The 23758-nt window shown below is 40.3% G+C and overlaps 1 non-coding gene across 1 annotated transcript; it reads left to right on the top strand.

The window, feature by feature from the left end:
- The first annotated feature begins 14980 nt into the window (after positions 1-14980).
- On the top strand, positions 14981-15118 carry LOC119941083. The gene has a single exon (XR_005455116.1). It is a non-coding gene; the product is annotated as a small nucleolar RNA SNORA7 (small nucleolar RNA).
- Positions 15119-23758: the final 8640 nt, after the last annotated feature.

The raw sequence follows: 23758 nt of genomic DNA, 5'->3' as shown, positions 1-23758 counted from the left end.
AAAGTGGCAGGTCATTAAAGGAGTCTCCATATGTCCACAAACTGGCAGGTGAAGGAAACAGATCAGCATCCAGTGCAAGGATACTGCGTGTGGTGTGTTGTGGGTACCCATGGAAATGGAGTGCCATTTAGGTTTCTTCTCAAAGGAGGGTTAGAGTAGTGGCAGATAGATTCTTCTCCCTGAAACATTTCATTGAGGCTTAAATAGCCACCCTGGCAAGGAGGTGAGAGGGCAGCAATACATGAAGATATGTCCAGGCCCTGGATTCCTGCTTAGATGCCAGGTTTTGGCATTGCTGGGAGTCGCAGGCTGTAAACTGTGGAATGACAAGCAGCAGCAGAAAATCAAGTTATAATAATAAATTTTAAAACAAACTCAGGCAGAGCATGTCCAGGTATGGTTCAATGAGGGACAGGGAACAGTGTGCAAAGGACTCTGGGGATGAAGGTGGTTTAGCGGTGCAAAGAGGAGCCCTTATTAATCCTCTAAACTGCAAGGTCTTTGTGGACAGGAATCACGTCCACCAATGCTGTTGTATCATACTATCCTAAGTGATTAATACAGTGCTCTGCACACAGTAAGCATTCAATAAAGACCATTAATTGATTAACTGATGAAGGGGAGCCAGGTGGAATGGAATTGACAAAGATCTTCAAGGACAGTGTGATGTGAGCAGTGTCTAATGGATCGGGTAAGGGCAGTGACTCATTCATTCATTCGACTTCCTTGGCCACCAGTCAGGGTCAGGAATAAGAAGCAGTAAAGTCAATCTGGCTTCACCTAAAGTCACGTCCATAATATTGTCTTGGACACACACGGGGTAGTAGGTTAGACAGACTCTCCTGAACTGTTGATGCTCTGTATGCATTAACAGGAACCCCACTAGCTCTTTCTGCAAAGTTGGTTCATTCCATTCTTCTCATCTGCTTAAGCAGGGCTATTTAGCCTCCTATTCATTCATTCATTTAATCGTATTTATTGAGCGCTTACTGTATGCAGAGCACTGTACTAAGCACTTGGGAAGTACAAGTTGACAACATATAGAGACGGTCCCTACCCAACAACGGGCTCACAGTCCTCTAAAACGTCATTCTTTCTTTCAAGTGCTGCCTGTATTCCTGACCTTTCACCAGATGACCTGGACTTCCTGCATAAAGTGACAGTCCAGTGAACACATCTGAAGAGGAGGCTAAGTGAACATTTGGGAATGAACAGAGGCTAAATGGGGCAAAGAATAAGCTTTGGGATTGCCGTATTATGTTTCCCGAAAAACAATTAAAGAATTTTATTGAAAGATAATCCCTGTAAAAATTTCATTACTTGGAAAATTACTTGGAAAATTAAGCACCCTAAGAATGTTTAAGGATGAAGAGTTACTGCAGTGTCCTAAATATTTCTCTGCTTTCAGCCTTTAATGACACAAACCCCGGGCCACTGCCTTTTTCACTGCAGGGACTACTGAAATCTGTATTTCTTTTTCAAGCTTTCCCTCCCTTGTCTGTGCATGGTACCATCTAACTCAAGAGGAACTGAGAGTCCTCAAACACGTTACAATTGGAAGGATAGCTTTCATATATCAGAATCTTACCTGCTCTTTGGGGATATTTTTTATGGCCTGAGAAAGAAGGGTTACTGTCTCAATGGTACAACACCATATAAATGGAGAGTGGTTCTCTGAGGAGATAAAGTGCCAAACCTTTTAGTGGTGTCTTCCATTCTGCTATTCAGAGTCGAGGAAGACTGGGAAGATTACTAATTATAGATGACACCCCACACTTGAGGACATTTTGTAGGTGAAGTCACATTACAAAGGAACAAGACGTAAACTGTCTTCGTTCTTCTGATGAGCACATTGAAAAATGATGTACTTTAATAATGTACTAAAGGTATATAACAGGAACAAGCCTAGTAAAATAGTAAAGAGGAATCCTCATTTCTTTATTCATTCAATGATATTTATTAAGCACCTGCCATGCTTTAAAAGTCTGGGGTCCACCACTGGCCTGCTCTTTGATCTTAGCTTCTCTGTGCTTCAGTTTCTCTTCTGTAAAATGGGTATAAAATATCTGCACCCATCCTTTAGGGGGAAGCAGTGTGGTTCAGTGGAAAGAGCACGGGCTTTGGAGTCAGAGGTCAGGGGTTCAAATCCCGGCTCCGCCAATTGTCAGCTGTGTGACTTTGGGCAAGTCACTTGACTTCTCTGTGCCTCAGTTACCTCATCTGGAAAATGGGGATTAAGACTGTGAGCCCCCCGTGGGACAACCTGATCACCTCGTAACCTCCCCAGCGCTTAGAACAGTGCTTTGCACATAGTAAGTGCTTAATAAATGCCATTATTATTATTATTATTATTATTTAAGCCTTGAGCCCCTGTTCAGATAGGGGCTGTGTCTGATCCAATTATCTTATTATTTATCATAGTTGCTTGGTGCATAGTAAGCACTTGCTAATAATGCAATCTACTATATTATTATGTTTGAAGCAATGAAGTGAGCATCAAAAATATACCCAGGTGAGAATTACCACGTGGTGCCTCTTCCCAGAGGGTCTCAAAATCTAAAGAATAAGTGTGGGTTGTCGGGAGGGGAGAGTTGGAATGAAGAACAGATGAAATAATTAAAAAAAACCCACAAACGACATGGCTACAGTAAGAGTACCAGAGTGCTGCCTCTAGAAGAGCAGAGGTTTTGGTTCTTTACCCTTCAGATAGCCCAAACTTTAATTAACCTTGTACTCAGAGGGATGGTGTAATATAATATTTGAGTTTTATTGACATCAGGGGAAGCAGTGTGACCTAGTGAATAGAGCATAGGCCTGTGAGTCAGACTACCTGCGCCCTAATTCTGGTTCTACCACTTGCCTGTTTTGTGACCTTGGGCAACTTCTCTGTTCCTTTGTTTCTTCACCTGTAGAATGGTGATTAAATACCCGATCTCCCTCTTCTTTAGATAGTGATCCTCCATGAGGGGCAGGGACTGGATCTAATCTCCTTCTAGTGTCTCTAACCCAGTACTTAGTATGGTGCCTGTGACATTATAAGTGCTTAAGAAATATCGTTATTATTACTTTTGTTTTCTTTGTCTCCCCTTTGAGACTGCAAGCTTGCTGTGGGCAGAGAACATAATAATAAATAATGATGGCATTTATTAAGCACTTACTATGTGTAAAGCACTGTTCTAAGTGCTGGGGAGGTTACAAGGAGATCAGATTGTCCCACGGAGGGCTCACAGTCTTCATCCCCTTTTTACAGATGAGATAACTGAGGCCCAGAGAAGTGAAGTGACTTGCCCAGAGTCACACAGCAACAATTGGAGGAGCTGGAATCTGAACCCATGACCTCTGACTCCAAAGCCCAGGCTCTTTCCACTGAGCCAACTGTATGTTACTGTACTCTCCCAAGCATTTAATACTGTGCACAGTACACAGTATGCACTCAATAAATACAATCAGTTGATTTCCTTTCTATTATTACCTTACTGCATGTTTTAATGAAATACCAAAAGTTTTAATGCTCCATAGGTATGATGAACCAGGTGGAAGTCAATTGGACTCTTTGCCCTTTCTAATATTCATTTTACAAAAGTTCATACTTGGTTCCTCCTATAAAAAGCCTCAGAACGATGCCAGTAAAAGAGGAAGCCCACATCTATATCTTCCAAAGTTCCATTTTTGCAGTGACCAGCCTTCAAAGCCCTTTCTCAAATTAACATCTGATGGTGAGAAAGAATATAAAACTGAAAAGGGGAGTTCTAAGACAGGAAGGCAAGAGATCCCTTAGGGAGCTCTTTGAATTTGACCACTGTTGGTTTATAACAACCTCGTTTTCTTTTGAAAGTTATTGTTTCCCTTTTTCAGATTTCAAACCGTTGGACCAAGCCAAGCCATGCCCTCCGTTCCCCGCAAAAAACTCAAATAAATGTGCAGGATTTTTTTTTCCCGAAATTCTGTTTTGAGATAAAGGGCCAGAAGGGAAGACTTAGATTCCCAAGACTTACCCCCTTTTTACATAAACAGAAAAATACAGCTTGATCAGAAGGTGCCACTGCCAAAATAAATTCACTTCAGGCAGCAGTTGTTTCAACATACACTAAAGTGGATGGATTAGTTCCCAGAGTCACTTTGTGGGAAATCCATTGGGAAATAGCAGATCAGAACAGGGGAGGATGGGAAAGTCTAGTGGAAGAACAGGCAGAAAAAGCTACAGTCAACATTAACAGGCCTCAGAATTAGCAACCCTGTAGGAGTGGAAGGCAATATTCAGAATCTTCATTTTAAAATAGAAACAATAAAACTTTATCCATTTCCCATAAAAACATAGTGAATGCTTAGCACAGTGATATGCACAAAAGAAAGCAATAAATACCTCTAATTGATTGCTTGGAGAGAATCCTGCAGAATCGATGATGTCCCATCCTCTTTTCCTCCCAGCCCCAAGCTTTTCCAGCTTTGTGCATTCAGTACTGCCAGATGTATAAAGTTTGAGCTCTCCATATTGTCTCCTGCCAACCTGTTCACTTCTTCATAAGGAAACTTTCAGGATAAAACATGTACTGCGAAAGGAAGGAAAAGTTTTGCTGTAATTTAGATCAAATCCATTATATCCACTGCAACATCCAACTTGTTGGTGATTTTAGAGATCATTAACATCTGTCGGTCACCAGCAAAAGATTCTTAATTTTTTATGTCTACCTCTCCATTAGAGTATAATCTCCTTGATTGCAGGAAATCAATCAATCAATGGAGCTTATAATAATATATCTATATATATAGGACAGGATGTGTGTTAATTTATCAAGGCAGAATATTGTTCATCTTATTCCAGTGGTGGCAATTTCAGGGACTAATGGAAAAAGTGTTGATTCCTGAACTTCCCAATTTCTCTTTTTCTGTGCACTTGGGAATGGTGTCATTTTGACTCTAAAAAAAAACTATAGTCCAAATAAGTTTATTTTGTCTTAATCGTCTCTTAAAAGGACTGATATTTCTGCAACAAATTGCTTGTCATTTAAAATAAATTGTTGATACTGTCAACAAGTGATAATGTAGACTATAATTAGTCCCTTTCAAATTGTGGTACCTTGTTGTACAAAAATTAGACATGTTAGTTATGCCTAGCCAAAAAAAATAACACGTCAGCGCATACAATCACTGGGTCCTTATAAATAATTTCTTGGCAAGCAGAACAGGCCATTAATATGAAGCAAATTGGCAAGCAACTGTCCCTTTTCCTGGGGTCACTATAGAACCATCCCACACATTCAGCTCAGGCCTTAGAAGATGAAGTGTTGGTGGTGATGAATCCTCATATGGAAACCCATAAATGGTTTTCTGAGACTCCTCTCATCATTGATCACCACCGTGTTGGATCCCATCCAAAGTTTAAAAGGGGGAAAAAATAAATACCAGGTCAAAAATAGTTGAAAATAACAAACTAAATCTTTCTAAAGTTCACCAAAAGGCAAAGCCATGGTGGTGTTATGCATTGTTTCTAATGTCGAACTACTTCAACCCCATGTGGCCCCAGGGTAAAGTCTGTAGAGATGAATCACACAGATGCAGTCATCGGAAAGAGAAAGATAAATCTTGGTAAAATAGTTAATTGATCCAATTCATATATTTGTGCAAGGGGATTGAAAGAGACACTGCAAATAAATCCACTCATGGGAAAATAACCACAGCGAGTCACTCATAGCTCAGTTAGTTGTATATAACATGTCCTCTGCCTTCATGAAATCTGCTATCTTTCATTCAAACCATTAACTTCATTTGCAGAGTATAAATCCAACTCATAAAGCAACTTCTGCAACCTATATTAAATGCTGAGACACCACACCATTTTTCTAATGCTCACATATATTTTTCTAGGCCTTAGTTTGGGTTGTAAATGACTCTCACATATGTTAGTTACTATTTGTCTAGAGCCGGGACTGTGTAAAATTAAGTCATGCCATGAAACCATTACTTAAAGATGACAAGATGTGGATTGTAACTGCAGTCTTTGCATCTTTCTCATTTTTCTATAATCAGAGTCACTGAAATGACAGAATGTTCTACTAATTTTTGGGTTTTAGCTTTTTCTGCTTCAAGAGTGTAGCTATTATCTCCAAATGGATCTAATTCTGCAATATAGGTAAGCAGAAAATAAAAAGCAAATAATATCTACATCAGGTAATAAGTGGCAAAGCAAATCAAAGTTGTCTTGATGCTAGAAAATCAACTTAAATCGCATGTTTGTACTACAGTCTTGAGGATGCAAATTTTGTCAGGGCTCAAACCCTTCCTTTACTGTACTAGATGCTAAAAAATTCTGTACACAAATGATGATGAAGCTGTGTCAATCTTATGGTTTGAAGAAAATCAGCATTGCAGATTGGAACTGTACTGAACTCTGATTTCCTCTTTTCTGTCCATAAACTATAGTTAGCCCAGTATCCAAGTAGAAAAGCAGCTTGACCTAGGGGAAAGAGCACAGATCTGGGAATAAGAGGACCTGATTTCTCATCCTAAAACTGCCATTTCCCTACTGTGTGACCTTAATTTATATACATATGAGATTGTGAGATGATGTGTGTTGATTATCATATATTATTATATATTATTATATTGTAATATGATATATTAGATTAGCTTGTAGATACAAGCTTAACTCTCTGCTACTCCAGTGCTTAGAACAGTACTCGATACCTAGTAAGCGCTTAACAAATACCATTCATATTATCATTAGTATTACAAGCCTATAAATATATGTAGATGCATATATATACTTATATATACACATTCATATATGTATATATTTCAGTCCCTCCTTGGTCATTGTAAAACATTTATGGAAGCCTGTAGCTTTTAGAAAAAGCAAAATCACATAAGTGTCCCTCCATTTTATTTTTGGGAAGTATTACAATCACTAATATTTATTGAGTTTCTGCAATACTGTACTAAGCATCAGGGAATATATGTTAAGAAGTGAATAATAGAAAGACCTTGCCAGAAAGAACTCGGAGCTCAGCTGGAAGACAAACAGAAACAATGAATCAGTGAATCAGAAATCAATCCAGGGTATCTATTGAGCACTTACTCTGTGTAGAGCCCTCTACTAAGGACTTGATAGGATCAATCAGATTTACCAAGCGCTTCCTGTGTGCACAGCACTCTACTAAGAGCTTGAAAGAGTAAACACCATATAACAGACACATTTCCTGCTCACAACAAGTTTACAGTCTAGAAGGAGAGACTGACATTAATATAAATAAATAAATTATAGATATGTACATTAGTACTGTGGGGCTGGGGGATGGGGTGAATAAAGGGAGCAAGTCAGGACATCACAGAAGGGAGTGGAAAAAGGAAATAAGGGCTTAGGCAGGAAAGGTCTCTTGGAGGAGATGTGCCTTCAAAAAGGCTTCGAAAGTTGGGAGAGTAATTGTCAGATTTGAAAAGGGACACGTGGTCATCACTTTCTAGGGGTTTACAATCTAATGGACAAATTTACCTTCACACATGAGAGTGAGTTCTAGTCTGAAATATTACTTAGTTTCCCTTCAAACTCTGACCAGAACTTATGAATTTATTTATACTTTATAGTCTCCTTATTTATACTCTTGCCCAGGGTCACACAGCAGGCAAGTGGCTGAGGCGGAATTAGAACTCAGGTCCTATGATACTCCGGCACATGTTTTTTCCACCAGACCCTGCTGGTTCTCTCTAGCTCATGCTGGCAGAAGTGCTTAACCAATTAATCTATCAATTATATTTATGGAGCACTTATGCAGAGAACTGTACTAAGCACTTGGGAAAGTACCGTAGATTTGGTAGACATGATCCCTGTTCACCTCAAGTCCAGCTCTTCCCTCCCAATCTCTTGTGGTAAGTTTCACGGTCTTTCAGTCTCTCTGTTACTCCATCTCTCAAATTCTTCCTCCTTCCTCTCTCTTTCCCTGCCTCTAAATTTTCTCTTCTCACCTCTTCTTCCTTTTCTATTTCCACCCTGTTTTTCTCCCTTCCCAACAACTTCACTTTCAAAACTCTGTTTATCAGCCCTATTTCAGCAAACTTTAGATCCCGCTTTATTGAAGGAAAAAGATATGTATCAGATAAACCAGCATTAACTCTCTATCCTGTTTCACAGTATAACCTCCTTCAAGTGTCTCCTTTTCTTTGTCGGTCATAAGGTCTAATGGTGGCAAATGAAGCTACAGAAAAGATATGAAGGGACACTGACTGAAGATTTATTCAAAATTTTGTGAACATTTGATGCTCATTAAAGTGAAGGATTAATAATACTCTCAGTTGAAGTCGGGTATAATGTGGGCTGCCTTGCAAGCTTCTATGCACAGTTCTACAAATCCACTTCAATCTTGACCTATAACAACCCTATTATTCTACTCCCAAGCCTCTTGAGAAGATCATTCTAGTCACACCACACTATGCAGTGGATTTTGAGATTGGGGCATATTTCCAAGTGGCAGAGAAAAGGAGCATACATCTATTTTGCTTACAGATTTTAAAAGATCTCTGCTTAAAGAGTACTTCCTAGAAAGAAAGAGGAGGAGGTAGAGGCAGACATAAGAATACTATATGGTCACCCAAATAGAGGACCCTACAGTATCTTCACATCAGTCAAACAATAGTATTTATTGGCTGTAGAGTACCAAACTAAGTACCTAGGAGACTACAATCGAGTTGTAAGAAATGTTTCCTTCCCTGAGGAGGATTCAGTCTATTGTTAAAAATAATCGGGAAAATAGCTAAGCACTCCAAGACATTTAGGATGTAAACTTAGGCATTTAGCTCAATCCACCTGCCTTAGTCAGACAGTCAATTGTATTTATTGAGCACTTACAGTGTGCAGAGCACTGTACTAAGCACCTGAGAGAGTACAACATAACAAATTATCTGTCCACAATGAGCTTACAGACTAGAGGGGGAGACAGACACAAACATGAATAAATAAAATGACAGATATGTACTTAAGTGTTTTAGGGCTGGGAGAGGGGTTGAATAAAGAGAGAAAGTCAAGGTGACGCAAAAGGGAGTGGGAGAAGAGGAAAGGAGGGCTTAGACAGGAAAAGCCTCTTGGAGGAGATGGGCCTTCAATAAAGCTATGAAGAGAGGATATACTAGGACGGGGCAGGAAGTGGGTGAGAGGTCGGCGGTGAGATCGTTGAGATCAAGGTACAGTGAGAAGGTTGGCATTAGAAGAGTGAAGTGGGTGGAATGGGTTACAATAGGAGAGTAGCCAGGGGAAGTCGGAGGGGGCAAGATGATTGAGTGCTCTAAAGTCGATGGTAAGGAGTTTCTGTTTGATGTGGAAGTGGATGAGCAACCACTGGTTCTTGAGGAGTAGGGAGACGTGGCCTGAATGTTTCTGTAGAAAAATGGTCCTGACAGCAGAGTGAAGTATGGACTGGAATGGGGAGAGACAGGATGCAGGGAGGTCAGCAAGGAGGCTGATACAATCAAAGTGAGATAGGATAAGTGCTTGAATGAACGTGGTAGCAGTTTGGATAGAGAGGAAAGGAAGGATTTTAGTGATGTGATTCTATGAAAGGAGATTCTCTAATTTCCCCTAATAATCCATCCTGTTATTTGACACATTTTAGCAGCAAGACCCTCTTCTTTGACCTTAACCCAAATCCAATGCTAAGAGGCAGCGTGGCCTAGAGGAAAGAGCAAGGGCCTGAGAGTCAGAGGACCTGGATTCTAATTCCAGCTCCACCACTTGTCTGCTTTGAGTGTTTGGGCAAGTGACTTTACTTCTCTGTGGCTCAGTTACCCCATCTGTAAAATGGAAATTAAGACTGTGAGCCCCAGGTGGGACAGGTACTATGCCCAACTCATTTTGTTGTATCTACCCCAATGCTTAATATAGTGACTAGCACATAATTAGCGCTAACACATACCAATTAAAAAAAAAAAACCCTCCCCCAGTTTTACCCTCCTTTCCTTTTGCCCTAGGCAGAGGGGCGTATAACAGCTGGTCACCATTCTCCATTGATGAGAAGAACAGAATCCTGTCCTTTGGAGTCCCTTGAAGGACCTTATCACAAATTAATTGGTAAGAACCCACAACGTTAGCTAATGATTGAGGGGGAAAATGCCTTGTAAGGGAAACAAGCATTATTAAGGCAACTGGGAAAAGATTTGTTTCTAGTCAGCAAGATTAAGAATGTGCTGTGGTGGACGTTTCTGCATTTTTTCTTCATCTGAAGACACTTCATTCCTACTGAGAAGTCCTATGAAATTAAGGATTAAAAGTCAAGGATAATCCTTTTGATGCTTGGACTGCTAGACGTGCTTTTAAACGCTCCCCGGGCCCTGGCATCAGCATGCCTTCCTGATTGACGGACCACATTTCATGTTTTCCTGTCTTCCCTTGGGCCCTTCCTCCCTATCTTGCTGCTACCTCAAGAAGCGCGGAGAAACACAAGTCCTAGAAAAGTGTCATATAGGAAGAAAAAAACACTCCTATAAAAGCTGCTTTTTCAGATTACAGTAGCACACAGGGATTGTTGATGATAATAATTAAGAGACCAATTATTGACTACATGGTCATAGATCAGTGATTACCACTGACAAGAGAAATTATCTCTAGGACAAAAAGGATTTGTTTCTTTTTTTATTTTTTGAGATGCTTGTTAAGCACATACTATGTGCCAGGCACTGTACTAAGCACAGAGCTAGATACAAGATAATTAGATTGGAAGCAGTCCATGTCCTACATGGGTCACAGTCTTAATGATAAGGATTTCTATTGTAAGCTCATTGTAGGCACTGAATGTGTCTATCAGCTCTGTTGTATTGTACTTTCCCTAGCACTTAGTGCAGTGTTGTGTACACAGTAAGCGCTCAATAAACACTATTGATTGATTAACTCCCATTTCACATATGAGGTAACTGAGGCTCAGAGAAGCTAAGTGACTTGTCCAAGGTCACACAGCAGACAAATGGTGGAGCTGGGATTAGAACCCAGGTCCCTCTGGCTCCCAGGCCCCCACATTCTATCCATTAGGCCATGCTGTTCCATCTCCCCAGATCACTAAAATAAAAGAAAATACCTTCTGTTTCAATAGGGTTCACCTGCTAGAGAAAACTTTACAAATCTTTGTAAATTCTTAATCTGATTAGACCAAATGGCATGAGATAAGAATCAGAACCTCTAGTTAACAGGCCTCAATCAAGGATATTTCTAGACCCATCAGGAGTCAGGCCCAAGAAAGTTATCTCCATAGAGAAAGAATCAACAGCTTGAACAACCTCAGTATAATTCTTTTCCGAGAACCCGTGAACTGCGACGAGTCGCACTTGCTTCAAACCTCCCTTTTGTTGGGCTGAAAATCAGAATGCTTCAAGTTGAATCATTAAGAAACATGTGGCATCTGATTTATGTTTTCAAGTGAATGTCTGTTTTGCTCTCTGTAAGAGATGGCCATTATATTTCACAAATTTCTCTAGACAATACACGAATCAACAATACGAAAAGAGAACAATTCCTACTTGCAAGTCTTCAGGCGTTCTTTTTCTTTCCAAGGGAAAGGAAGGAAGTGGCAAAGTTTGACAGAAATATATGATCATACTGTTCCTTAACAAAGATAATGCCTATTAACAAAGGCTCTAAGTCCTCCTCCTCTGGAGGATATATACTTCTTGTACTTCCCTGAAATGTTTCTCCCGCTGTTTTAGAAGTTCAGTTTTAATTGCTTTGTCTTACAGATAAAAGTCAGAGACTCACATGAGGTATAATAGCAAGTTTTTCTCCCAGCTTCCATGCATTTCAATCCTTGTATCATATCAGCATTTTGAACCATCTCCCCTCAAACATCTTACTTCCCACTGAAATAGCTGTTGACACATCAGGATTTCATTGATAACACAGTTTGTCAGACTGCTACTAGCATCTGCAGGGAACTTGTTTACCAACTCTGTTATACTGTATCCACCCAAGCACTTACTACAGTGCTCTACACTCAGTAAGCGCTCAACAAATACCACTGACTGACTGATTTGTAGAAGAAGAGACAAGATCTCTCACTGGCTCATGCTTACTTATTCTACTGCAGTCTCCCAAGCACCAAGTATAGCGCTCTGCACATGGTAAGTTCTCAATTTAATACCACTGGCTGATTGATTTTATTTCTTTTGAGGAGAGGCTGTCATAGATAAAACCAATATCCTCATCATGAGTAGTGGCAGAAAATAAAATTAAAATAACCAAGAGTAATCCTCATGTTGCTTTCTTGTCCCTGGGCTGAACCTGTCTCATTCTTTCATTCAATCATATTTATTGAGTGCTGTGTGCAAAGCACTGTACTAAGCGCTTAAGAGAGTACAATATCTAGATAGCTGGCCTTACTCATTCATTCATTCACTCAGTCATATTCATTGAGTGCTTACTGTGTGCAGAGCACTATACTAAGTGCTTGGGAAGTACAAGTTGGCGACTTATGAGAAACAGAAACTGAAGGTGCAACAAATCCAGTTTTGATCAGGAAAGTGACCTGCTGAGGGGTCAATATTCTAGTCTATTTTAGTTCACAAGAGCACTACTTTAAGCACTGGAGACAAATCCCTCTCTAATACTTATGGTACATGAGTCAAAGAAACACTGTGCTGTCAGAGGATTATTTTTAGAGAGGAAAGTAGCCATGCTGTTGCTGTTTGCAATTCATACCTGATCTTTGCATCTAAAGCCAGTACGCACTGTTAGATGGCATAACTCGAATACCTTTTCAGTCCTGCTCGCTTCCACCAATAATCCAAAATGTCACACCATTGAGAATTTAATTGGACTAAAGTGACTTATTTGACATGCAGAACTGAGACAGAACATCAAGACACCACGGGAAGGGGACACTTGGTGACTGATGGGTGGGAGATAATGTAGATTTTAATAAGGGGTCAGGGGACTTCAGGAGTTCTACTGTGTAATTTCCTGAGCAGCAGGTGAGATGGTGCATGTCAAATAAGAAAATTGTAGGCTAACTGTGAGGAATCAAGGCTTTGTGCAACGAAATGAAGATGCAGAAAAGAAAACCAGAAGAATTTGAAACCAAAGTTATCAAAAAGGATTTTGTGATTCCATGTTCTGGCACTGAAGAACATAACCATAGGCATTTTTAGAGAAGCAGTGTGGCTCAGTGGAAAGAGCACCGGCTTTGGAGTCAGAGGTTATGGTTTCAAATTCCTGATCCGCCAACTGTCAGCTGTGTGACTTTGGGCAAGTCACTTAACTCCTCTATGCCTCAGTTCCCTCATCTGTAAAATGGGGATTAAGACTGTGAGACCCACGTGGGACACCTGATCACCTTGTATCCCCCCAGAGCTTAGAATAGAGCTCTGCACATAGTAAGCACTTAACAAATACCATCATTATTATTATTATTATACATTGCTCATGTAAATGCCATCAGCTATACCTCTAGCTACTAGACAGGGTGGCTGAAATAAAATCACTGTTTTCAGTGACAGAAGAGCAGTCTTGTCTATTGGGAAGAGCATGGGATTGGGAGTCAGAAGAAATGGCTTTAGGTCCCAGCTCTGCCACTGGGCAACTGTGTGACCTGGCAAATAATTTAAACTCTATGGGACTCAGTTTTCTCACCTGTAAAATTGGGACAAAATTGGCATCCCTAGTGTGGGCCTGGGACTCAGTATTATCTCATAATTTTCTAGCTAATCTATTGACCACTAAGAGCTTAATAAATTTCATAATTGTTATTTCAGAGACCTAAAATCATGTGATGACTAGTCAGTCCTATGCAAATTAAGCAGTAGAACTACAGTTGATCGGGCTAGGGTTGGGGGAGTGGGGAGAGGTGAAATAGCTTCTTCAAGAGACTAGATTGAAAATCTTCCAGCTATTCTAGGAGAAAGAAGAAGGCTGAAAGGGGCATGATTTCAGTTTAGAAAATCATCGAGACAGGGGGAACATGGAATTGGTTTTCACCAAGACCCGCAATCCCAGGATGAGACGGTGTGTTTAAAAGAATGAAAGTAGTAGGCTTAGATAAACTAAAGAAATAATTTGTCCAATGGTGGCAAAACTACATGGAAGTCGTAATAATAGTGATTAATGGTGGCATTTGTTAATGTGCTTACTATGTGCTATGCACTATACTAATGGCTGAAATAGATTCAAGGCAATCAGGTCAGAGAAATCCCTGTCACACTTGAGGCTTACAGTCTAGGTAGGAGAGAGAATAGATATTGAATTACTACTATACTAAGGAGGAAAGAGGAACAGAGAAGCTAAGTGACTCACCCAAGGTCTTACAGCAGGTAAATTGTAGAACCAGGATTAAAGCTCAAGTCCTCTGACCCCCAAGTCCCTGCTCTTTCCACTACATCACACTGCTTCTCTCAGAGAATTTATCTAATAATCCTTTATCCTCTGTTAATACCTCCCATCTGCAAACTTATCTAAGTGCCAATAACCCCTGTTAGATTGTAAAGGGTTAAGGCAGGGATTATGTATACTAATTTCTTTTGTACACTCTCAAGCACTTAGTTCAGTTCTCTGCCCACGATAGGTATTCAATAAATGCTACTGACTGATTGAATGATAAGGCATTTATTTTAATCAATCAGTGGTATTCACTGAGAACTTACTGTATGTAGAGCACTGCACTAAGTGTTTAGGAGAGTACCTTGCAGTTGGTAGATGTGATCCCTGCCCACAAGGAGTTTACAGTCTAGAGTGGGGTACAGAAATTAAAATGAGTATTTCCTTCATTTAGAGGGTTTCAACTAATTTTTCATCAGTTGTCACTTTTTTTCCCTTCATAACATTAAATAACTCTTGATCAACAAATTATCAACATCATCATCAGTGGTGGTATTTGTTAAGCGCTTACTATGTGCCATGCAATATACTAAGCACTGGGGTGGATGCAAGCAAGTCATGTTGGACACAGTCCTGTCCCATATGGGGCTCATGATCTTAATACTCACAGTCTTAATATATATATATTGATATATATTGCACATCCTCTCAGGATGGCACCTGAAAAGTATCTGGTACTCTACCAGTCTCAGCTACAAGAGGGAGAGTCGAGCAGAGGCCTACCCATTCCATTCTTAGCTTGGGTGGTGGCTAGCGAGTGGAAGGCAATCTGCTACAAGTCAAAACTCACCCGTGCTGGGCAGCAACGGCATGGAAGAGAGTCGAGGGGGAGACAGGTTGACTGTGTGGAAGAAGGCAATGGTAAACCACTTTTGGATTTTTACCAAGAAAACTCTCTGGACACACCACCAGAAAGATTGCAGATGGAAGTGGGGTGTTCTGAGAGAGATTGCCCATGGAATCGCTGTGGGTCAGAGATGACTCGACAACAGAGGACAAGACATGTGCAGAGTACTTACTATGTGCAGAGCACTGTATTAGCCCTTGGGAGAAACACTACAACAAACTTGGCAGGCAACGTATTTAAATGTCATCAATTAAAAAGGGAACAGGAGTTGATCTTGGGATCCTTTTTCTCCCTCCACTTCTCTTTTTAAATTTCTGAAAAACATTTAACTCTTATCCATCTCAACCTCTCCTACCCTTTTTAATGTTGCCTCCATCTCCTCTAGACTGTGAACCCTGCATGGGACAGACCTGATCTGACCTGATTAACTTAGATCTACCCCAGAGTATAATACAGTGCTTGGCACATACTAAGCACTTAATATCATAATTATCAAACTTCCTGGTTTATTCAATGAACTTCACTGCAATGATAATTTGTTCAAGCAATCACTGAGTTTTAGAAACAAATTCCTCCATAATAATAATAATAATAATGGCATCTATTAAGCACTTACTATGTGCAAAGCACTGTTCTAAGTGCTGGGAGGTTACAGGGTGATCAGGTTGTCCCACAGGGGGCTCACAGTCTTCATCCCCATTTTACAGATATAGGAACTGAAGCACAAAGAAGTGAAGTGACTTGCCCAAAGACACACAGCTGACAAGTGGCAGAGTCAGAATTTGAACTCACGACCTCTGACTCCTGGGCTCTTTCCACTGAGCTACTGCTTCTCCACGAAACCCTGGCAAGTAATCACACGATAAAGATAGAGGACTTCCACTTTTCATACAAAAAGGCTGAAATACAATGATTGCAGCCTGTTAAACGAAGAAAGCTATCACGCTAATAAACACATCTCACCAATTGTCAGTATTGTGTTTGCTGCAAAACCTTCTACTAGGCAGATGCAATTGGAGTCAACTTTTCCATTCAACTACTCTTGCAGGATAACTGAAATTATAGTACAGTGCTCTGCACATAGTAAGCGCTCAATAAATACGATTGATTGATTGATTGAATTGAAATCTGATTAATGAGAATAGGCTACCTATTGAGTGGCTGTTTCACTCTGTGAGTTCCTGCAGACGATGGACCTTTAATATAATTGTCAACCCACAACTTTGGTCTAGCATTCCAAGGGGAAGGGCAATTTCCTCAAGTGTCTTTCTGTAGCTTTTATTTCTCCTGACAAAAGACTGATTCCAAATCTGAACTTGCAGAAATTCAGAGCCATCAGTCTCAAGGTTGAGTGTAGCAAGTTGAGATTTATTTCTCTCCCCAACTAAGACCTACACAAGTTAGTTAATCGATCAATCAACAGTATTTAGAGCATGGGAGAGTACAGTGTGGCATAGCAGAAAGAGCCCGAGCTTGGGAGGCAGAGGATGTGGGTTCTAATTCCGGCTCTGCCACGTGTCTGCTGTGTGACCTTGGGTAAAACGCTTAACTTCTCTGTGCCTCAGTTACCTCATCTGTAAAATGGGGATTAAGACCGTAAGACCAAGGTGGAACAACCTTATTTCCATGTATCTACCCCAGCATTTAGAACAGTGCTTGGTACATAGCAAGTACTTAACAAATACCATTATTATTATTATTATTATTATCATCATCATCAGAGTTGGCAGACACATTCCCTGCCCACAATGCGCTCACAGACTAGAGGGGGAGATAGACAATATAAAAAATTTATAATACATAATTTAAAGAAATGAATTTAAGTGCTGTGGGGTCAAGAGTAGAGTGAGTATCAAATGCCCAAAGGTGACAGATCAAAGTGCTCAAACAGTACAGAAAGAAGTGGGAGCAGGGGAAAAGAGGTCTTAATCAGGCAAGGCCTCAACTAAAAGATTACAAAAGGTAGTCATATTTATCCTTTTTTTTCCTAATCCACAATAATTACGGTACTTGTTAAGCACTTACTATGTGCCAAGCACTGTTTTAAGCACTGGAATACATACAAGTTAATCAGGTTGGACACAGTCCCTGCCCCACAAGGGGCCCACAGTCTAAGTAAGTGGGAGCAGAATTTAATCCCCATTTTACAGATGAGGTATCTGAGGCACAGAGAAGTTAAGTGACTTGCCCAAGGTCACATAGCAGACGTGGCTGAGCCACGATTAGAACCCAGATCCCCCAGCTCCCAGGCTCGTGCTCTTTCCACTAGGCCACGCTGCTTCTCAAGTGTGCACAATCGTAGGCAATTGGACCAGCAAAATTAATAGAGACTGTTGGCAAGACATAAAAATGATTAATGGGTTCAATCAAGGTATAGGGTCTACTTGTTCGGCTGGCAATTGCCTCAATCAAACAACTGCAATTAATCAAAAGCACCTTCTGAGCACCTTACTGCATTCCCTCCCACCTAATCTCACTGATTTCCTATTACCTTGGCCCAAACATTGCCTCCTCTAACACTAACCTTAATCTCTGTATCTCAAATTTATCCATCCCACCACCCACCCTTTGTCACATTCTCCCTAAGCCCTGAAACTCCCTCGCACTTCTATGTCAGTCTACTACTTTTCACACTTTGAAAACCCTACCAAAACTACATCTCCACTAGACTACATTCATTCATTCAATCGTATTTATTGAGCGCTTACTGTGTGCAGAGCACTGTACTAAGCACTTGGGAAGTACGAGTTGGCAACATATAGAGATGGCCCCTACCCAACAGTGGGCTCACAGTCTAGAAAGCTTACAGACTTTTAGACTGTAAGCTTGTTGTGAGCAGGGAACCCGTCTACCAACTCTGTTATATTGTACTCTCCAAGCACTTAGTATAGTGGTCTGCACACAGTAAATGTTCAATAAAGATGATTGATCTCCTCCAAGAGGCCTTCCCAGACTAAGCCCTTTATTCTCCCTATTCACTCTCCCCTCTGTGTCAATATGCGAATAAGAGAAGGAGTGTGGCTCAGTGGAAAGAGCACGGGCTTTGGAGTCAGAGGTCATGGGTTCAAATCCCGGCTCCACCAACTGTCAGTTGTGTAACTTTGAGCTAATCACTTAACTTCTTTGCACCTCAGGTACCTCATCTGTAAAATGGGGATTAAAAGTAAGAGCCCCACATGGAACAACCTGATTACCCTCAATCTATCCCAGGGCTTAGAACAGTGCTTGGCACATAGGAAGCACTTAACAAATACCACAATTATTATTGTTATCTCAGTCCCACTGCACTTACATGAATGTTCTTATACTCTACTATTTCCCCTATCCCTAACCTAAATTTTAATTCCTGCCTCTCATTGTATACTATAAGCTCCTTGTGGGCAGGGATTATGTCTACCAACTCTGTTGATTGTACTTTTCCAAGTGCTTAGTACAGTGCTCTGAACATGGTAACTGCTCAGTAAGTACCATTGGTTGATTGCTAGTGGAAAGCGCATGGAACTGGGAATCAAGAGACTCAGGTAAAGAAAAGAAGTAAAGGAGAACTAATATACATGAATCATGTCCACGAGGAGTTTACAGTGCTGCTGGAGACACAAACACTAGAGTAAATTACCGTTAGAAAAAGATAAATGTTTGATTTTTTTATGGTACTTGCTAAACACTTATGTACCAGGCACTGCACTTACTAAGTGCCCGGGTAGGTACAAGATAATGACATTTCCTAAATGGGGCTCGTAGTCTTAATCCCCTTTTTACAGATGAGGTAACAGGTACAGAGAAGTAAAGTGACTTTCCGAAGGTCACACAGCAGAAAAGTGGCAAAGCTGGGATCAGAACCCAGGTCCTTCTGACTTCCAGACTCGTGCTCTATCCACTAGGCAACACCGCTTCCCCAGCCTAGAAATCCAAGTCAGTCTGAAAAAAGACTCAGGCATTGGAAAATCCCAGAGAACATGACAAAACAATTTGTTTTACTGGGTTTTATTACACTTATGGGGAACACCAACAATAATATAACACCCAATTCTCCTTGAACCCAGAGGTGGCATTACTACAAAACCTCACATTAAGGAAAATGTGTTCTGTTGTACTTGTGGTCTCTGATGCATGTGTCAACAAAACATTTCTTCCTGAGTGCTCTGTATCCAAAGACTCATGGTTGTCTCCATGTTTTGTTTTGTTGTCTGTCCCCCCCTTCTAGACTGTGAGCCTGCTGTTGGGTAGGGACCGTCTCTATATGTCGCAAACTTGTACTCCCCAAGGGCTTAGTACAGTGCTCTGCACACAGTAAGCGCTCAATAAATACGATTGAATGAATGAATGAATGAATGTTGTCAGTTGAAAGTTCTCTTTATACCTAACAGTGTTCTAGCACAATGAAAACATGAGCTTTGGCAAACTCAATGTATTTGATGCTTGAGATGGTTTGATTTCAGTTATGCTTTGTACCCTAAAACTTCTCATCATCCCCCCAAGTTATTCCTAGAAACCTAGAGCTGCCCAAGCGTCACATGACTCATTATCACCAAGAAACATGTTCTGGCATTCCTGTTTGATTGATTGGCTGATTAGTTGGATTTTAAAGCAATTTGGATTATCCATTTCCAATAACCCTTGGAGGGAATTCCATCAGTTAAACACATTCGTGCCTTGAACACAGCTTAGTTTGAGAATACAAACTCCTCTACACAACTGGTGTCTCATGCAGCATTCATCTTCCAAAACATTCCTTACTTAATCATCGTGGAATTTCTGCAGGCTGATAACTGCCCTAGCAGGGCACATTTGCATGGATGCACGCACACACACACACACATGCGCGCATGTGTGCGCACACAGCAGAAATTTCAGTTGTGATGCAATCAGCCCAAAAATTTGGGAGTACTAGCAAAGATTAATATGACAGCTAGAACCAAATCCTGCTGCCCAGATCACTCTTCTACAAAACCGTTCAGTCTACATTTCCCCACTCCTCGAGAGCTTCCAGTGTATGCCCATCCACTTCCAAATAATAATAACAATAATTACAGTATTTGTTAAGCACTTACTATGTGCCAGGCACCATACTAAGTGCTGGGGTGGATACAAGCAAATCAAGTTAGACATAGTCCCTGTCACTCAAAGGACTCACAGTCTCCATCCCCATTTTACAGCTAAGGGAAGTGAGGCTCTGAGAAGCTAAGTGACTTACCTGGGGTCAAAACAACAGACAAGTGGCAAAGCCATGATGAAAAACCAGGTCCCCTGACTTACAAACCCCGTGCTCTTTCCACTAGGCCACGGTGTTTCTCATTAGTCCCATTATGCTGCTTCTATATTATTTAAGCATAATATTTAAATGGAAAGTTTACCCAAGCTCCATCCTGCCTGTGGGCTATGTACTTGACACCCTGGCTGGAAAACATTACTAAATTAGGGCAGAGATGAGTCTAGCAGAGAAAGCCCTTCAAAGACATCTTACAGCATAATTAAAAGTGCTGGAAATGAGAGAGATGTGAGAGGGACAGCCATTGGGGAGAGACTGGCTAAATGAGGCCAAAATTAAAATCTTGCTAACAAAGAAGTAGAGAGACAGAGTCGCAACCAGAAATGACACCTTCAAGAAAGACCCATGGGTGTTCTACAAAGGTCAGGAAAGACACAAAATCTCCAAGGTAGAAATGAGGAACAGTCTTTTCAGCTACCCAAGTGGGCAAACTCCATGTAATAGCTAATATGGGTGGGAAGAAAACATCTTTATCAGAATGGGGATACTCAGTGGATGTCCATGGAGTAACAAAGATGCCCTGACATACTTAATCATAACAACTAATCAGAAGTATGCTGATAGTTAATCTGAACTGCTTTAAATTTAAACCTGAGAAAACAGGGCTCTTTCAGATTTTGAAAAGGTTCTGTTGGCTAAAGAATGTATTATTCACTAGATAACTGTTTCCTTGGAGGTCAAAACTATTCTTCTACTTTAGATGCTAATGTACTGTGCTCTCCTAATTGCTTATGTTGCAAAGAAAAGCCACACATGTTCCTTTGGTGTCTTAATAAAATTAAACCAATCAATCAATAACTCTTTCCTTCATCCTATATTAGCTTTGTGAGCTGCGCCTGAGTTGTGTCTAGGGAAAATGATGAGTGTATATTTCCTGAACACTGTTTCTTCATAAAGTACTAGAATGTGGCAAAATACTTTTATTACCCATGGTTTTGGACAGGGAGCAAGAGAGAGAATAAAAGCTGTCCTTTGTGGCTATGACTGGAGCATTTCAAAATGAGTATCTTATAAACATGTTGATGATGCTGGGTACATAAACTCATGTTATTTAGTCCCTTGTTTAAGTTACAACTCCGAGCTACTTAGTTGCTATGGTGACAGTAATGATAAAGGCGGATTGTAAGGGGATAACATCGTATTTGGGAATTTTTTGTCAAAGGGGAGAACATAGTCCATGTTTCCTCTATTGGACAAGATATCGGGTTACATTCATTTTGATAAGCAAGTTTCTCTTTCCACTACAGAGTGATTTGATGTTGTATTTTATGATTAAACTCCCTAAGACCTGACATGGGGTTTAGTCAGTTTTAGATAACATAATCTCCATCTAATGGGATCTTTTGGAGCCATTTGCTAAAGTATGTGAATTATTACAAGGGAAGAAAAACCAAATTTAATATCAAAAAGCCAACTTTAGACATTGAAGCAGTGGATAATACACGTTTTCCATTGACAGATTTGTTTAATAAGTACCCATCAGTAGTGCAGGAAACTGGAGGTAGTTGGGTAATAAGTGAGTCATAATGGCTTATTTCCTTTTAATTCTATGATCCCAGCTGGAACAAGGTGTGATTGGAGAATGGTTTAATTGTCCATAGGCATCTGTCTTGGAATTCAATTGAAAAACAATATCCTGGGCATAAAGTGACCTACAGAATTTTTGACATTTTTATATCTTTCACAATCAAGGCATTGTCAGAAAGTGTGGTAGTAGAGCTCTTAAAAACTTTGGATATATTTAAAGGAGAAGATTATAAAAACCTGGTGATATATCAATATCTACAGCTGGGAAGCAGATGTTCAATTTAATGCACTCAGTACTTACGAGAACACTATTATAACGGTTACTTACTCAAATGAGAAATTCTGATAATTTAGTGTTTTCAAATTTTGGCTTTGCCTTCTTTCTCTTTCCAAACAGACTCAAGGATATGTTTTCACCTTTTTGGTGGTGCCAATTACTATGGAAGTTTGCCTTAGCAATCATGTTCTGATTTGCACTAAGGAAAGCCCAAGGGCTGTTGTCAATCAAATTAGCCAGTGACTTATGAGTTGTTGACTGTACTGTGAAATGAAGTGATAAGTGTATGTCACCCAGTAAAACTTGACATTTGGGACTGGATTTACCCACCTGAAATAGATTTTATATTGGCTTTATTCATCTATCATAATGGTAGTACATATTTTAAACTGGGCATTTATTACCAAAGAAGATGTAAAATATTAAATTTGATCGAGTACAGTCAGTTCTCCCATAATGCAAGGATTGTGTTCTCAGAGAACTTTGTGCTGAGGAGAAATTGTGTCTTTCGACTCATGACTAGAATAATGCCATCCACCAGTGCACAACCATTTCTTCCATGACCAAACTGCATTCTAGACAGATAAACATGTGCTGTGTGCTCCCTCTTCTAGACTGTGAGCCCGTTGTTGGATAGGGACCATCTCTATATGTCGCCGACTTGTACTTCCCAAGCGCTTAGTACAGTGCTCTGCACACAGTAAGTGCTCAATAAATACAATTGAATGAATGAATGAATGAAAAAGCATTATCTACCTGGATAATGGTGCTCTATCCCCACACGCACTAAGTTAGTACTGACAAAAGTGACTTTGGACAATGATCTCCACGTGGGATGGGGACTGTGTCCGACAATTGTTCTGCATCTATCCTAGCACTTAATATGGTGTTTGGTCCACATTAAGTGCTTAATCAATCAATAGTATTTATTAAACCCTTTTGCAGAGCACTGTACTAAGTGCTTGGAAGAGTCCAATACAATAGAGTAGGCGGTAATCACAATATTAATATTGGCAATAATTGTACTAAGCACTGGGCAGATACAAGATAATCAGGTCTCACGTGGAGCTCACAATCTAAGTAAGAGGGAGATAGCTATTGAATATTAATTTTGCAAATGAGAGAACTGAGGCACAGAGAAGGAAGTGACTTGCCTAAGGCCACACAGCAGAAAAGTAGCAGAGAATCAAGGTCCTCTGACTCAAGGCCCATGCTCTTTCCACTCGGCCACACTACTTCTAGGAAGACAAGATCCATGCTCATAGGAGCTTACAGACTAGAGGAGAAACTTATAGACTAAAGAAGGAATACTGTTCTTATTATTATTATTGTTGTTATTATTATTAAATGTGCAGTTCAAATCCAGGTAGTCTTTCACCTAGCTGGCAAATGGCACATTCATTCATTCATTTGTATTTATTGAGTGCTTACTGTGTGCACAGCACTGTACTAAGTGCTTGGGAAGTACAAGTTGGCAACATATAGAGATGGTCCCTACCC

Source organism: Tachyglossus aculeatus, chromosome 19, assembly GCF_015852505.1.
Source record: "Tachyglossus aculeatus isolate mTacAcu1 chromosome 19, mTacAcu1.pri, whole genome shotgun sequence".
Taxonomy (NCBI): domain Eukaryota; kingdom Metazoa; phylum Chordata; class Mammalia; order Monotremata; family Tachyglossidae; genus Tachyglossus; species Tachyglossus aculeatus.
This window is presented reverse-complemented; position numbering and strand designations above follow the sequence as displayed.